General features: G+C 47.0%; 1 protein-coding gene across 2 annotated transcripts in view; it reads right to left on the minus strand.

The window, feature by feature from the left end:
- MYO1D (myosin ID) overlaps window positions 1-14,536 on the minus strand; it is a 112,802-nt gene that overhangs the window by 7,336 nt on the left and 90,930 nt on the right. The window contains exon 22 of one of the 2 annotated variants that reach the window (XR_010616758.1): window positions 4,228-4,361. The exons of the other annotated variant lie outside the window; for it this stretch is intronic. The gene's annotated coding sequence lies outside the window, so the exon portion shown is untranslated. The remainder of the gene's footprint in view (window positions 1-4,227; window positions 4,362-14,536) is intronic. 2 annotated transcript variants of the gene reach the window in all.

Here is a 14,536-nt window from a genome sequence, read left to right on the forward strand (position 1 = left end):
CATGACAACAAACCAGAGGGATTTAAATGAGGCAAAGCCTGCCACGGAGGGCTCAGAATGGGATGTATTCCAGAGGGGATTTTCCTACATGATCAAATCTTTCTAGAGTTTAGATCAAAGATTCTTTCTGGAAAGGCAGGCATTGCTGTGGACTACTTGCTTAAGACTTCAAGAAAGCATGCAGCTGCAAACAAGATGTTTGGAAGCATTAGGAGCAGGATGGAGAATACAGAGAAAATTGTAGCACCTTATGTAAGTCTCATCTGGATACCGGCTGCAGCCTCTGAGGGGGTTCAGTGATGGAAAGATAATAGTAAAGTGCCTCAGAGATGAAGGGAGGCTGAAAAAAGAAACCCCCAAATCAGCAGCTATGTTCTGCATGAAAAAAATGCGTAAGAAGCCAGAGAGAACCCAGAGAGGCCTAAAAAAAGGCAGCTCTCAAGGCTCAGCTTCCTAACAACAGCAAAGAGACCAACAGTCACACAGACTCTCCAGGTAGGTTACAATAGCTGCCAGGCAGTGTGCAACCCACTGCTGTGGACCACCCCATGCTGTGGTGCTCACTGCTGGGTGGCACAGAGGTGAACAAAAATGAGCAGGAGCTAAAAAGACATTGGCTATAACAGGGGTGATAAACATTTACATATCTGAGTTACAACAGTGTCATTTTTGGAGATGATAAGTGTCTTCTGCATGAGGGTTTCAAGCACACTGGCTGTGCAGGCTGCGTGCTTGGCAAGGGAGGGATGGGGGAGATATATCTTGCCTGACCACTTGTGGTTTTCTGCTAGTTGCAGAACAATGATACTGGGGATATTTGGGCTCAAAGGAAAAAGTGAAGAGTTCTCACTGTGAAAATTAACCCCACACTAGCTTAAATGGAGGCAAAAATGGGAATATCTGGTTTCTCAACATATGCAAAACCTGCACTGAAAACCGCGTGTGCATTTTGTGTCACCTTTGCTCCAAATGAGGAGTAAAGCACTGCCTGGCTGTGCAGAGAAGCATCCCCTGCTGTGGGGAGCTGGGGCAAGTGCTGTCCCTAGGGAGCCATGGCATGAAAGGTATCACATGTCAGTAATCCTGGGTGGATGTTTCATTCCAGGGAGAGGGATGTCCTGCTGCAAGCACTCAGCGCCCACGGCTGCTGGTGCTCTGCTTCATCTTCTCAGCTCTCTGGCTGCATGTCGGGAGGCAGTAACATCTGAAGTGTGCACAGCTTCAAAGCACCGGGTCCCACTTCCAGAAGAGATTTACACACTTGGAGAGTAAATTTCCCTAAGTAAGATGCAGCTGATTCTGACAGCATCACCCCTGTGACTACTTGGTGCACTTCATCCTCTGCTCTGCTGTCAGAGAGAGAAAACACCTTTTCCCATCAGCTCTTATTAAAACACTGTGGCTCATGTAGCTACAGGAGGTTAAAAGCAATGATTTACCATCCTGTGTATCCAAGAAAGCAATTTAACCTCCTCTTTGCCTCTTCACACTAGCTACTGGAGTGTATTAGCGCCATCAAAGGAAATCTCCTCCTTCTAGTGGTCCCTTTTTAGTGCTGCCCTGGAGCTGCAGCTGGCAGCACTCTTCATCCCATGGGTTTGGTTACAAGCGCTGAGAAAGCCTGGGGTGAGGAGATTAATCAGGATCCCTTTTCGGTGCAGATCATTCCTCCCTGCTCATAACTGTAGAGCAGCTGGGTGAGCAGGAGACTAGCACGCGTGGCAGGTAGCGTGTGCCTTACTCAGAATGTGCTGCATTACTTACACGTGCACCAAAGGGGCATGACAACATCCTAAACCACAACGGGTTGTCAGAATCTGCCTTGTGAAACCCTCTCTGTGCAGAAGCAAGAGACAAACAGGATGTTTCCTGAAACTGTTACTTGCGTTTTAGAGACACAGCATTGTTGTTGGTGTTGTAGAGCTCTTCAGTATCAGGTGGCCTTTGCAGAGATTAGACATTAAGATGGATCAAAGCTATGGAAAAGAGACACTACAAAGAAGGCAGACACGAAGAAAGGAGATCTCAAGCCAGCATCAAAAGGCAAATTTCCATAGTGGAAGGTCAGAACAAGTCCTCCAGGCATGTTAATGCCAGGAAAGGTCAGTTAAACACGGCACTGGCAGGTCCTTTCTCACTGTGTGATTTTATGATCTGCAGTCAAGTGACACTTCATACTGGGAATTTTTTTTCAGCCTTCAAACCCAGCAAGTATTTGCAGCTTATTTCTAACACAGTTTTGTACCTTGTGGTCTATGTTCAAGCAAATCACCTCAGAAGCTGGGAGAAGTGGCTTTTCAAAAGCAATTTCTTAATCTGCAAGAGAAGGACCAGGCTACAAATTGCAATCCTGCATTGTTCCACTGAAAACTCAACCACTCCACTTAAGAAGTGGCTTTCAATCTTCTCTGGCTCAGACTTGCCCATGTGCCATTTCTCTCTGCAGCTCACACTGACATCTATTTACCAGCACAAACCACAGAGCCGCTTGCCTTTGGTTTGGGAACCACAGTGCCACGTATTACAACATCGTGCTTGCGACTTGCGTCAGCAGCTCTATTTTTGCCCTTGTAATGAGAAACAAGATTTGTTAATATCTGTATATTCCCAGTGAAAACCATTACACATGTCAAACAAGGCAAGAGCAAAGTCAGCTATTAATACCCTGGTCTGCCGTGTCTGGCCAGTGCATTGAGTCGGTTCCTTTTATTCACATAAAATCCACTTTCCTAAGAGGACAGCAGCTGCCACAACACTGATGTGCTTTTTTCAGGACGTGCCTGTGGTAGAACCAATATATCCCTTCCCCTCTTGCTGAGGTGTAAAGCCAGTCCATTAAACGTTTGGCTCTCTCACTCTTAAAATGCATGTATTCCAACTTGAAAGCAGGGTCAGATGGTCCCAGAGCAGCGCTGGTGAGCTGCGCTTCGTTCTTCATCTGTTTAGTAACTGAGGCATTTGTGACCCGTCCTCAGCAACCAGAGAGTGCTTTCTGGAACTCCAGCGAGCTTTAAAATATTCCCGTCTCTTCCAGCAAAACTGTTTGGTTCATGTGCTTCAGGGCAAAGGAGGAACCCCAGGGTGATGGGGCAGAGGCTGCTCCTCCCCTGCCCTCTCCAGGGCTGTTTCCTTTCATCAGGAGCTTGGGATAGGAGCAAGATTTCAATAAAATACCCAAGCAGCTAAAAAGCAGGCTTATGCAAAACGTGTAAGTAACATGCTGGGTTGCATCAAAAGGAGCATGGCCAGCATGTGGAGGGAGGGGATTGTCCCTCTCTGCTGTGCTCTGGGGAGACCACCCTGCAGTCTTGATCCAGCTCTGGGGCAACCATTCTGTGATTCTATTATTCTATGATTTACAGACTGGTGATATGCAAGAGTGTTATGGAGGAAAGGAAAAGGGTGGGGAGAGCCAGGCACAAGAGACGAGGTATCAAACACCAGACACGGGTATTTGTGGTACCTGCTGCTGAGGTTGCACAGTGGCAGAAGGAAGGTGCCCACATCACTTCCATCCTCTCAAACACCCATAAGGTTTCAGCAATAACCTGAGAAGGAGAGTCCTGCAGGGCTAACCCCGCACTTCTGCTTCTGCACAGAGCAAAACCAGCTTGGGAGCCAAAGTATGAAACAAGTGGTCTCGCTAGGTTAAGAAATATTTTCTATGGCTGAGTAACATCCTCACCACCATGGCCTGTCCTGCCCACACGTAGTTCCGTGTGCTTTGCGGCTCAGTTTGCATCCGGCTTATTTTTTGATAAACAGAATTGGTGACTCTATGATTTAGTTTATGAGGATGATGGTTACACACATCCAGTGACACCTGCCACTTGCCTTCACTTACTCCAACCAACCCAGTTCTCAACAGCTTTCTGGGGGTGCAGCACCAATACATAAACCAGAGCTCCTGAAGTCTCCAATTAGTTGTATTTTCTCAGCTATTGAGTCCTGGCAAAGCTTTTGAGAGCCAGCTCTCATCCAGATCCTGCTTTACTGGGAGCAGTTGTGGCTGCAAGACACTGGAGTGTTCCGTATTTTATAAAAACCACTATGCCAAAAATATAACAACTCAAAGTCCTTGGCTGGAGACTCAGTAAAAGCAGAACATCGGCTCATTCACAGGGTTAAGCCAAGAATCCTGCATTAGAAATGTACCAGCACATAAATAAAATAAGACCACTTAGGAAGATGAGCGCGGACTTGCCTCCCATACAGGACATCTCAGACCTTGATTCCTGCTCAGGCTGAGCAGCAGCAAAAGTCCTTCCTCGTATTTTCTTTTTGGCCCTCAGCGTCACCCAGCAACTGTGCTGAATTCCCAGGACCCTGCCTGCTGGGGTGTACACAGCCCAGTGTTCCTCCTGGAAAGATCATAGAATCAAGAAATCATAGAATAGTTTGGGTTAGAAGGGACCTTCAAAGCTTAACTAGTCCAGCCCCTCCCTGGGCAGGGACATCTTCAGCTGGATGCTCTCGGCCTGCTTAGCAGATGCTACTAAAATTCCTGAAGTTTAAGGAAGGAGAAAATAAAAAAAGAAAACCTACTTCAAAGAGAACCAGCACCTTTCAGTCACCTGGGATGTATTTATCCAGCTCCTGCAAGAATGTGAGGCACTGGGAGACAATGGGGAGGACAATAAATCCAGGATAACTCTCCAATTGGATCAATCCAGGATAACCCCTCCAATTTACATGAGGCAAAAATTTTCTAGCATCAGACAGTGGCTGAACCAGCTGATGGGTGCGTTATGTTGGAAAACGATGGCACAGCAAAGTGCTGCTGTCGCTCTATCATCTCCCTTTGATACAGACATAACCCAGCATCATCCTGATGGATGAGCAGCTCTGCTTCTCCCACTGCTCTGTTTAATATTTTTAGAGTCTGGCAGAGGTCTAAAGCCACAAAACAGAGGAAGCTGCCACGGAGCTTCAGAGAGATCCCCTAAATTATTATAAAATAACCAAAAGCGTGCACACACTGGGGGTTCTTCTCCTCTTGTATTTTTCCCTATTATTCTTCAGAATTGACCTGTGCCACAAAGCCAGCTCGAATAAGTGGGAGGGCAATTTACTAAGGTGAAGACACAAGCCTGGCTTCTGCCTGCACTGGTGGCTGTGATGCCACTGGAGCCATGGGAAATGAGTGCATCCAGGAGCTGCAGCCATGAGGATAACGGCACCAGGGCTCTCCTCAGGCAGAAGGGCTGGGAAGATGGGCTGCATCCCACCCCCAGCTCCAACAGCTTTGGTTGGATAATGCCTCCAAGGGATGGCCATGCACAGGACCTGGCTGTCGTTGTCCCCAGCTGCCCTGGCTGTGCTCTTGCCCTGCAGCCCGTGACATGCAAACAGCTCAACTCCATTATACTGTGCACACAGCGCCGCTGAGCTCATGAAAGCTGGAGCCAGGGATTTAACAGGAGGGCTCTGGCATCCAGGGAACATCCACTGCCGCTCTCTCAGCACCGCACCGCAGGGGCACAATGCACCCAGCTCCCTTGGAGCGGCGTGTGCCAGCTCGTGTATGTGTGCAGCGGGGATGGAGGCGGTGATGGAGACCCACTGCTTCCAGCACTACAGCTCTTGGTCACTATAGCAACCTGGATATTCATCATCCCATCTGATGCTTCATTTCTGCCAGCCAACCAGGGCTGATGCAGAGCAACGAGAGATGGGTTTGTTCACTGCCTGCTCTAACTGCTGCACTGTGCACCCCAGGTAACCCCTCTAGAAGCTCATTCTGCATGAATTCCCCTTGCTGAGGGGTTTATAAGTTTACTGGGGATAGTGCTGCTCACACCACTGCAGTAGCAGAAGCACTGGTGCAAAGGACTTTTAGGCAGGGTGTCACCATGACCTACTTAGTGCAGGACAAGGTGACATCATGTTAAATTGCCGGTGGCTTCCCAGTTCTCTGGACCACTCTGTCCAGTGGCAATGCTGAACTCATTTGAACCCTCAGGCAGGCTCTTGACACTGAGGCACATACCTCTGGCTGTTGGGATAACCTTGCTCTGTCAGCACGAGACATGTCTCCCCTCCTCACCATCTCTGACCTGGAACAGCTGTGCTTAATCCTGCCTCTGTTTCCAGATCTGGTCTGAAAACCTAGATTTGTCTCCTTTTCCAATAGAAAAGAGAGCAATTAGCTAAAGCTTGAGGGGATAGAAAAATGACATTAAAAAAAGAAGAGGTGTTACTGGGCTGCATTCTCCTGTTGCTTTTGTCTCAGAGAGAAGCAATGTTCCCATTCACCCTTCCCTGTGTGAAGCAAGATTTTTACATGTCGTGCCTGATAAAAGGTCACATTTTCACCCACAACCAGAGACACACACAAGCCTTTTCCCTACGGGTTTAGGTGGTGTCAGAGCTCTCCAGCCCACATTCTCCAGTTCCTGAAAGCTAACCTGTGCAGTTTTATCCAAGGGGAATGCAGAGGGGTGGGGTGTGTGCAGGTTATCACAGTGCTGTGCCAGCCAGGAGGAGGGCTCCTCCTCTCCCAGCATCCACACCACCTGAGCTGAGGAAGCTGAATCATCCTTCAGTTCATGACAGGCTTTTGACCTGATGTTGAGGAATCTCAAGAGGACAAGAACACCTCTCCCCATGGTGAAAAGAAGAATCACTTGAACACAGTCATTTCTGCCCCCACCCCCGGGGCTATTGATGGGGCAAGACCTGGTCTTTCCTGCAAACCCATCACCCTGCCATGTGCCCCTCACACCAAAGGCAGGTTAAAACACAGTAGAAGACCCTGAGGAACAAGGCAGGCAGGAATCATGAGGCAAAGGGTGATGGAAGGGAAGGGGAAGAGGAAGCAATAAGTCAGGGTGAGTCAGGGCACAGACCTCTTGGTTGCTCCATCATCACATTCAGGTTTTAGCTAATGAAACAACTACCTCCATCTTATTTTCTGGGACAAAAGCACACCCAGAGTTTTTGGAGGAGCCTGAAGTGATAGAAGGAGTGTGCAGGGCTTAAAAAGTGGGTTTAAATACAAGAGAAAGTCAGAAGAAAGCTGAGGAGCAGGTTGTACCACAGTTGATGCTACTGAAAAAACACTGAGAAAAAGCTGGGGACTCAGGAAAAGATCCCAGATCACGGAGCAACTTGTGCATTTGGTTTTGGCTGCCAACATACCTATGGGCTACTGAGATTCCCAGAGGTGGATGACATTTTAGGGATGATGCTTGCACAGGTTTATAACCAAAATTCCCCAGCAAGGTTATTTGGTTTTTAAAGCCTTGAGGAAATTTGGCCTCTGTTTCCCAGCACAATATGGCCAGAAGATGGGACCGTTTGGGCATTAAAGAGAATTTGGATTACAGAAATGAGACGACAAGAAATAACTGCAGCAGGCAATCATGAGGTGGACAAATTAAGGAGGAAGTGAGGGATTTTGGAAACAGAAGGAAGGAAGAGGGTGGTTGGATTGTGCTGGGTTGTGAGCAGCCTCTGTTCCCATAACATAGGGAAAAGTTGCTTCTAGTGCCTCAAGAACTCCATTCAGGTGGGAAAGCCCAGGTAGAACCAGCACTGACATCACCTCCGTATCAGCATTACAGCATTCCAATGACACATGCTGAGTCTAATCAAATTTCAGGCACGATGAAAGTCATTATGTTCTGTGTGAAAAGCACCGGGGTGAATCAGGGCTAAGGACAGGAAGCCTGGAGAGAACAAACAATGAGGCAGATGTTGTGAGAAAGATTTTCCTTCCATTACCAAACTTTCAAGCCATGAAACAAAGTCCTTCCAGTAGCACACAGCACCACAGAAGTATTTAAACAGAGGAATTTCATTCTGGACTCCTAATGTCCTCCCCAAGGACCAAGAGCAGTCAGATTAGCCTAAACCAATGTGACAGTGACCTGCCAGGAGCTTGGTATCAGCCACAGGCACTCTCCTAACAAAGAACCAAGCTGAAAAATATAAGCCTATAACTAATGATTAAAGGCAGCCTATTTCTCTGTGTTTCAATCTAGATGATTCCTAAGAGCACCAAACTTCCACCATGTTTCCTTAATATTACAGATTCATGATGCCCTGCAAGGCATCAAGGACCTGTCGTCTCAGAACTAGGACTTGGGCTATATAGCAGGAAATCAATTGTGTATGTGATTGCAAATGACGGGCAGGATTTTAAGTGGATCTTGTGTATTCAGAGAGGTTGGGCAGCCAATTGGGTGTTTATTATTTCAGGAGCGTTTGCTGAGCTGTTCCAGAGTGGTGTCAGTATCACTTCTGCAAAGTAAAGGGCTCTGAAGCTGTAATCCCAGAATAAAAATGCTGGCACTTCTGCTTCCCTTTGTTCTCTTGTCTTTATTCAGTGATACATTAGCACAATTCACATAGGCAGGAAAAAAGGCAACTTGCTGTGAAGAGACACAACCAGCTGTTATTGAAATACCTGACCTATTTCTGCTTTCCCTTTGCCTAACTTGCTCAACAAGAAGTTTGGATTTGCAGAAATAGCTGAAATAGCTGCGCTGGATCATGTGGAAAATGCTTATAGAAATGAAAAGTCTGGAAGGGAAATAAATGCGCATTGCTGGGCTGATCTCCACTATATTCATCACATTTTCAATGCAACAACATATCATTTTCATGTCAGAGTATTACATGACTGCTGCAGGACACCACCTATGCAAACACAATGTGGACATGTAAATCAAACCTCTCTCATCAGCTACCCAATCTGAAAACACAGCAAATCCCTCCTGCCTGAAATTCAGGCACTTGCTCACCAGCAAGGGCGATCCCACGCTGGATCTCACAGTATCCATATCCCTGCCCTTTTAGCTGGGGGTTTAACTGCTCTCATCACACAGCTTTCAGCAAGGTGAGGCCCAGGGAAGGTGCAAGCATGGAACCACTGCTTGTGACCCGACAGCACAGCCGTCAGTGCCTCCATCCCTCTGGAATAAAAATGGGTCTGTTCCCAGGCAGGCTTAGGATGCAAGCTTTAGAGCACAGACACGTTACTAGGCACAGTAAAATGCCTTTAATTACTGTCTGGCACAGTTTGTATTCTCAGCTGCAGAAGAATCAGTCCTTCTTCCTATCTTCCCTTGCAGTGGAGGGTACAGTTTTTACTTAAATGCTATTTCTGTTGATGAGCCTCTTCCCTGCCCACTCCCGACCTGCTGCTTCATGTAGATAGGAACCAGCCAGAGGCTGAAATTCCTGGCAGTCATGGGCAGCACCACTTAGGGGACTGAAACAATGCTGCCATTATAGCCAACAACCCAGGACCCTCTGTGCTTGTGGGTTCATCCCTCTCCTTTGCAAACACCCCATGCCATGATGCACTGCCATGGATGCAGGAAAATAGAGCTGGTGATCCACAGGGTTTTATGCCCCTGTATAATCTTCTCCAAATACAGGCAAGTTTGGCAAAACAGAGTTGTTATTTCAGTACCTAAAGGGGCTACAAGAAACCTGGAGAGGGGCTTTGGACAGGGGCCTGTAGGGACAGGACAAGGGCAATAGCTTTAACCTGCCAGTGGGGAGACTGAGGTGAGCTCTTAGGCAGAAGCTCTTCCCTGTGAGGGTGTTGAGGCGCTGGCACAGGGTGCCCAGAGAAGCTGTGGCTGCCCCATCCCTGGCAGTGTTCAAGGCCGGGTTGGACACAGGGGCTTGGAGCAAGCTGCTCCAGTGGAAGGTGTCCCTGCCCATGGCAGGGGTTGGAGCTGGAGGAGCTTTAAGGATCCCCCCAACCAGTCTGGGATTCTAAGAGTAAGACATGTCACGATATATCCTCAGCTTTCCAGTCTAAGAGGGATACTAATGGCTGCACAGGGCTGTGGTAAGGATGAATAACTACAATCCCCGAGCCATGTCAAATACTATTTGGAGGTACCAAATGGTGATAGGCCCACCATTATCTCATCCATCTTTTCTTTGGCAGAATTATCAATATTTTATGCTTCTTTATTTCAGAGTCTGTGCTAGGAGAGCTCAGCAGATTTACACCGAGAAATTTGCTACATCAACCAAACGCCTGCAAAGCCAAAGCCATTAACAAATCAAATATCTACAACTCGAGCACTCGCTAGTGATTTATTTTACTGCAGTCATTCCAGCTGAGCAAAATACCTCTCCCCCTCCCCAATTTCTAATCAGCTTTCATCCTACTCTGGGCTTAACAGAGTTAAATCTTTCCCACTGCTCTCTGTGCCAAATTGAAAAATTGAGCTGCAAATGGGTGAAAATGAGTTGCAAAGCAAATGCTTCCACTAGTAACAGATTAACTCTTTGTTCTGAGGCCATCACAGCGTTTCAAGAGGTTTCCTGTGCATCTTCTGAAGAGCCATTGCAGTGATGAGATAAGATACCTCCACTGTGAAGTAATCTCTGGGAAAAGAACCATTCCTCTAGTCTCCAAGGGTATGCCAGCCTGGGAGCCAGCTGTAGAGCTCAGTGTAGCCCTACCAAAATAGCAAATTAATCCTTCATCTCAGGGCAGAACTCGCACAAAGACTGTCTGATGCTCATCCTCACACTTCCAAGTAGTTTCCACTAACATCTCAAACAAGGAATATTCTTCAACCTCATTTAAAAACTGCATTTTAGGATCTTGGGGTTTTTGCATGATAAATTTTTGCTTGTGAGTGACAGAGGGAGCTGATGGGGTGGTCAGTAAATTAAGATAAAACCAATCTTTTTGCAAAAGTCCTCAGTCTCATGACTCTCCCTTCCTGTCTGCAGCAGACTGAACTGCCCTTCTTCCCCTTCACAGTGCCACAGCTTTTTTCTAGCTCCAACAGCTCTATAGACAGAACATCCTAATGGAAAAAGAGCTGACAAGATCCAGGGCACCCGTTAATGCAACAGCTAGAAAAAAGGCCACGAGGATGACAAAAGGATGACACGGCAGTCAGATCTAATGATACACGAGGTCACTGTACCATAGAACGTGGAAACGTGTTGTACACAAGAGTAAAAATCCAATGTAAAAAGGCAGAGGGTCAAAAGGAGTGAGCGTAGGTGCAACCCTCAGCAGGAAAGTGCTAATGCTCTCCCCAGCCTCGTCTGCCTTGGCACAGATCCTGCTTTTGTTGAGGCGATGTGCTGAATGATGTCTGTATGATGCCAAGAGTTTGGTATTAAGTGATCTTCGCTAGTGCTGGGTGAGCTCCCACAGCTTGTGCAGTGACAGCGATTAGGTTGGATGATTAGGAAGAGTCTGCCTGACCTTGGGATCAATGAAAGCCCTCCTTAAGTCATGCATGTTTCTCCAGGGCTAAAATCCTGCCGCACGGACAGGGAGAGCCAACAGGATTATGCAGATCACTGAGAGACAGAGGTCACAACAAACCTCCTGCTGCCAAGTGCATCGCAGCACTGCATGACAGCCAGCATGAGCTGCTTAGTGAGCCTATCTACAAAAAAACTACCTGAAAATGACCCAGCAGCTTATAAATCTCCTTTGGTGCCTTCATGAGGCACTGGAGCCCTGCTTCTACACAGTGAGGTCAGCTCATGGTGTGTTAGCATGCCCCGGTCCTGATGCTGAAAGGAGGTAGCTTCTTTTTAGACCAGCATTTCCCAAAGGTGATGACACTCACTTGGCTCTCTTCTGGGTGTAGGCACCTTCACATGACACATTCAAGGGAAGAGCTACCTTTAAATTGCTGCACATAATTATCTGGAATTCCTGCAGCACAAGAGGGAAACAGCTGGAATTACTGGCTCCACATGTAAACACTTGTGACCAGGAGAAAGCAAGCTGCTGACAGGTAATGAAGTACTCCTCAGCTAGTGTAAACACTTAGGTCACTAATTGGAGCTGCTTCTTACTCTTTTGCTGTTTGTGCCACTCCCACAAGGAACTGAGATGCTGCCAGCAAAATGTCAGCAGAAGGAAGGTTATAAATCTGCAGTTCTATACTCAGAAATAAACCCTATGCAGTGATTTTTCCTATCCTGTGTCACCTCTGAGCTCACTGAAGCTGTGGCCCATGTGTGCTGTTGCAAGGATGGGAGGTGAGGTTAGTTCTTGGAGAAGATGTGGTGATACAGGAGCAGAAGCAAAACCTCAGAGAGCATCACCTGGGAATGATTTGGGTCCTGACAAGTGAGGCTGTAGGCAGCACTTACCAGCCTGCACATATTGCTACACCTTTCAAAGCTGTGGGTTTTAATGTTCCCAAGTTCTGATTTGAACTTTATAGAGGTGGTCTTCACTGTGCACACAGGGAAAACCTCCCTGGACTGACACAAATACAGCACAATCCAGCACCCTCACTCTTCTGGGTGTACTTCTATCCCCAAGCAGGGGCTGTATCGACTCTCCCAGTCTGCACAATGCCCCGTGCCATCAACACAATCCAACTGTAACAAGTACTTCAATATTCTGGTGCCAAGCATACAAGTCATACATCCAAACACTGACAGTTATTAGGATTAAGTGATGGAGACTGGAGGTGTGAAGTGAGAGGAAGGAAAGTTTTACCCTGTGGATTCTGCTCTGCTCCTGGGGTGAACCCTGTCTAATTATCACCTTTTCCTTTACACAGACAAACTGTAGGACTGAACCACTCTAGATCTGCTCCAGAGATAACTTCTACTGGAGATAATGGAGCAAGTGGTAACAGGAGATGATTAACAGCCTAACATGGAAAGTTAACAGACAACAGCCTGCTCCAAGACTTAGACTACTCTCTGGAGAATGCCACAGTAGGAGCCCAGAAGCCCAGTGCTGGTTACAACAGCTGTTAACAGCAGCGTGAGGAAGCACATTTAAGAGGTGTATTAAATTCCAAAGGCATTCTGGATGAAATTGGCCCAGGCTCCTGTTCCCATCTCTGCCCAAGTCTCCTTCTGCAGTCTCCTCAGAGGCAAGCACGCTAGCGCTTGCCTGTGTGAGAGAAGATGAAAGACAGTCAAAGAAATGATCAGAGGAAAGAAGTTAACTTCCTGGTGAACTCACAGCCTTTCTGCTCCCCAGAGACAAGTTTGACAGCCAGGCACAGCGCTTCCTTCCAGCCCTCCCTAAAAATACTCACCAACAGAAGGCACGACTGGAAAACATAACTTACTCAAAGCCATGAACAAAACACATCTCTTTGCATACAATGTCTATTTAAGAGCAGGCAGTTGCTTTTTGGAACTGAAAAATCCTGAAGCATATAGGATATTAGAATGAATCCCAGAATCCCAGACTGGTTTGTGTTGGAAGGGACCTTGAAGCTCATCCAGTTCCAACCTCCTGCCACGGGCAGGGACCCCTTCCACTGGAGCAGCTTGCTCCAAGCCCCTGTGTCCAACCTGGCCTTGAGCACTGCCAGGGATGGGGCAGCCACAGCTTCTCTGGACACCCTGTGCCAGTGCCTCAGCACCAATTTTGGGACCAGGCATAAGCAAATCCTGTTACAACTGATGGCTTGTGAAGGCTGCTCAGGGCCAGCACCTCTGAAGTGCCATGGCCAGCCCTGCCTGAAGGCAGCCACCACAGTGCTCTCCAGCAACAGGGATGTGCTAGTGCTCATTCCTGACATCCTGAGCATCTCCTGAAGCAAGAATGACACCAAAGGAGGGAGGGGCAGGGTACAGCCACGTACCCCAAAGAGGAACACCCAACTGTTTTTAAACCTGTAGGCAGAACTGAAGGCTCTAAAGGAGGACCAGAGGAAGAGGGATTGCTGGCATCTCCCCTTTGAAACTCCAGCCTCGGGGCTGATCAGAGACTCCTTCCTCTACTTGGTGCCTTTATCTGTTCTCTTCATCTGCAGAATCCAAAGGAGATGAAACACAAAGAGGTGGCTGTTGCCTGCTTGCACAAGGACGCAGACAAAAGGGAGAAGAGGGTGCTGTGCTATTTAAAGCTGCCTCCTCCTCAATTCCTAGGGGTGGAATTTTACCTCTTGAGTGTTGATTGCTTTGTAGGAAGGATTTAAAGACTACTCATACAAAAATGATCATTAAAACCTAAATTAAACCTAGGCCTAGTCAATACTTTCCATTACAATTGTTCTCAAAACCCAGAATAACATATCCGATTTGCTACAGAGATTTACTGCCATTTTACTAAAACAAAATCAAAGTGCTGGTTTTAAACATTTTAAGTGTGTCGAAAGCCCCTTTGACAATAAGCTTCCAGCAGGATTCCTTAACTGCAGCATCTAAAGTGACTTCAAATTAAAAGAATTTGGAAGTACTGTGATTAGTTTGATTACTAAATCAACAACTTGATTTAGTAAAATCGCCGGCAGCTCATAAAGTGTCAGCAAGAACAATTAACAAGTGGTGGTGGGGTATGAGTTGTATTTACAAACTGAGCTGAGGCTGGAATAAATATAGCTGAAGTCCTCCCTTCTCTCATCTTTTTAACCTTTCTGGTTTTACTTTAGCAAGCTACCAAATGGCACAGAATAAGCAGCATATACTCCAAAGGTTAATGCTAATTACCTGTGCCAAAATGCCTTCGATAAATCAAGAGTCAGAAAAGCATTTTCCAACAAACTTGTATTTTTTTATGTCCAAGATGGCTTTTAACCCCCCCAAATAGACTATTCCAGCCCATGTGTCCTTG

Source organism: Lathamus discolor, chromosome 20, assembly GCF_037157495.1.
Source record: "Lathamus discolor isolate bLatDis1 chromosome 20, bLatDis1.hap1, whole genome shotgun sequence".
Lineage (NCBI taxonomy): Eukaryota > Metazoa > Chordata > Aves > Psittaciformes > Psittacidae > Lathamus > Lathamus discolor.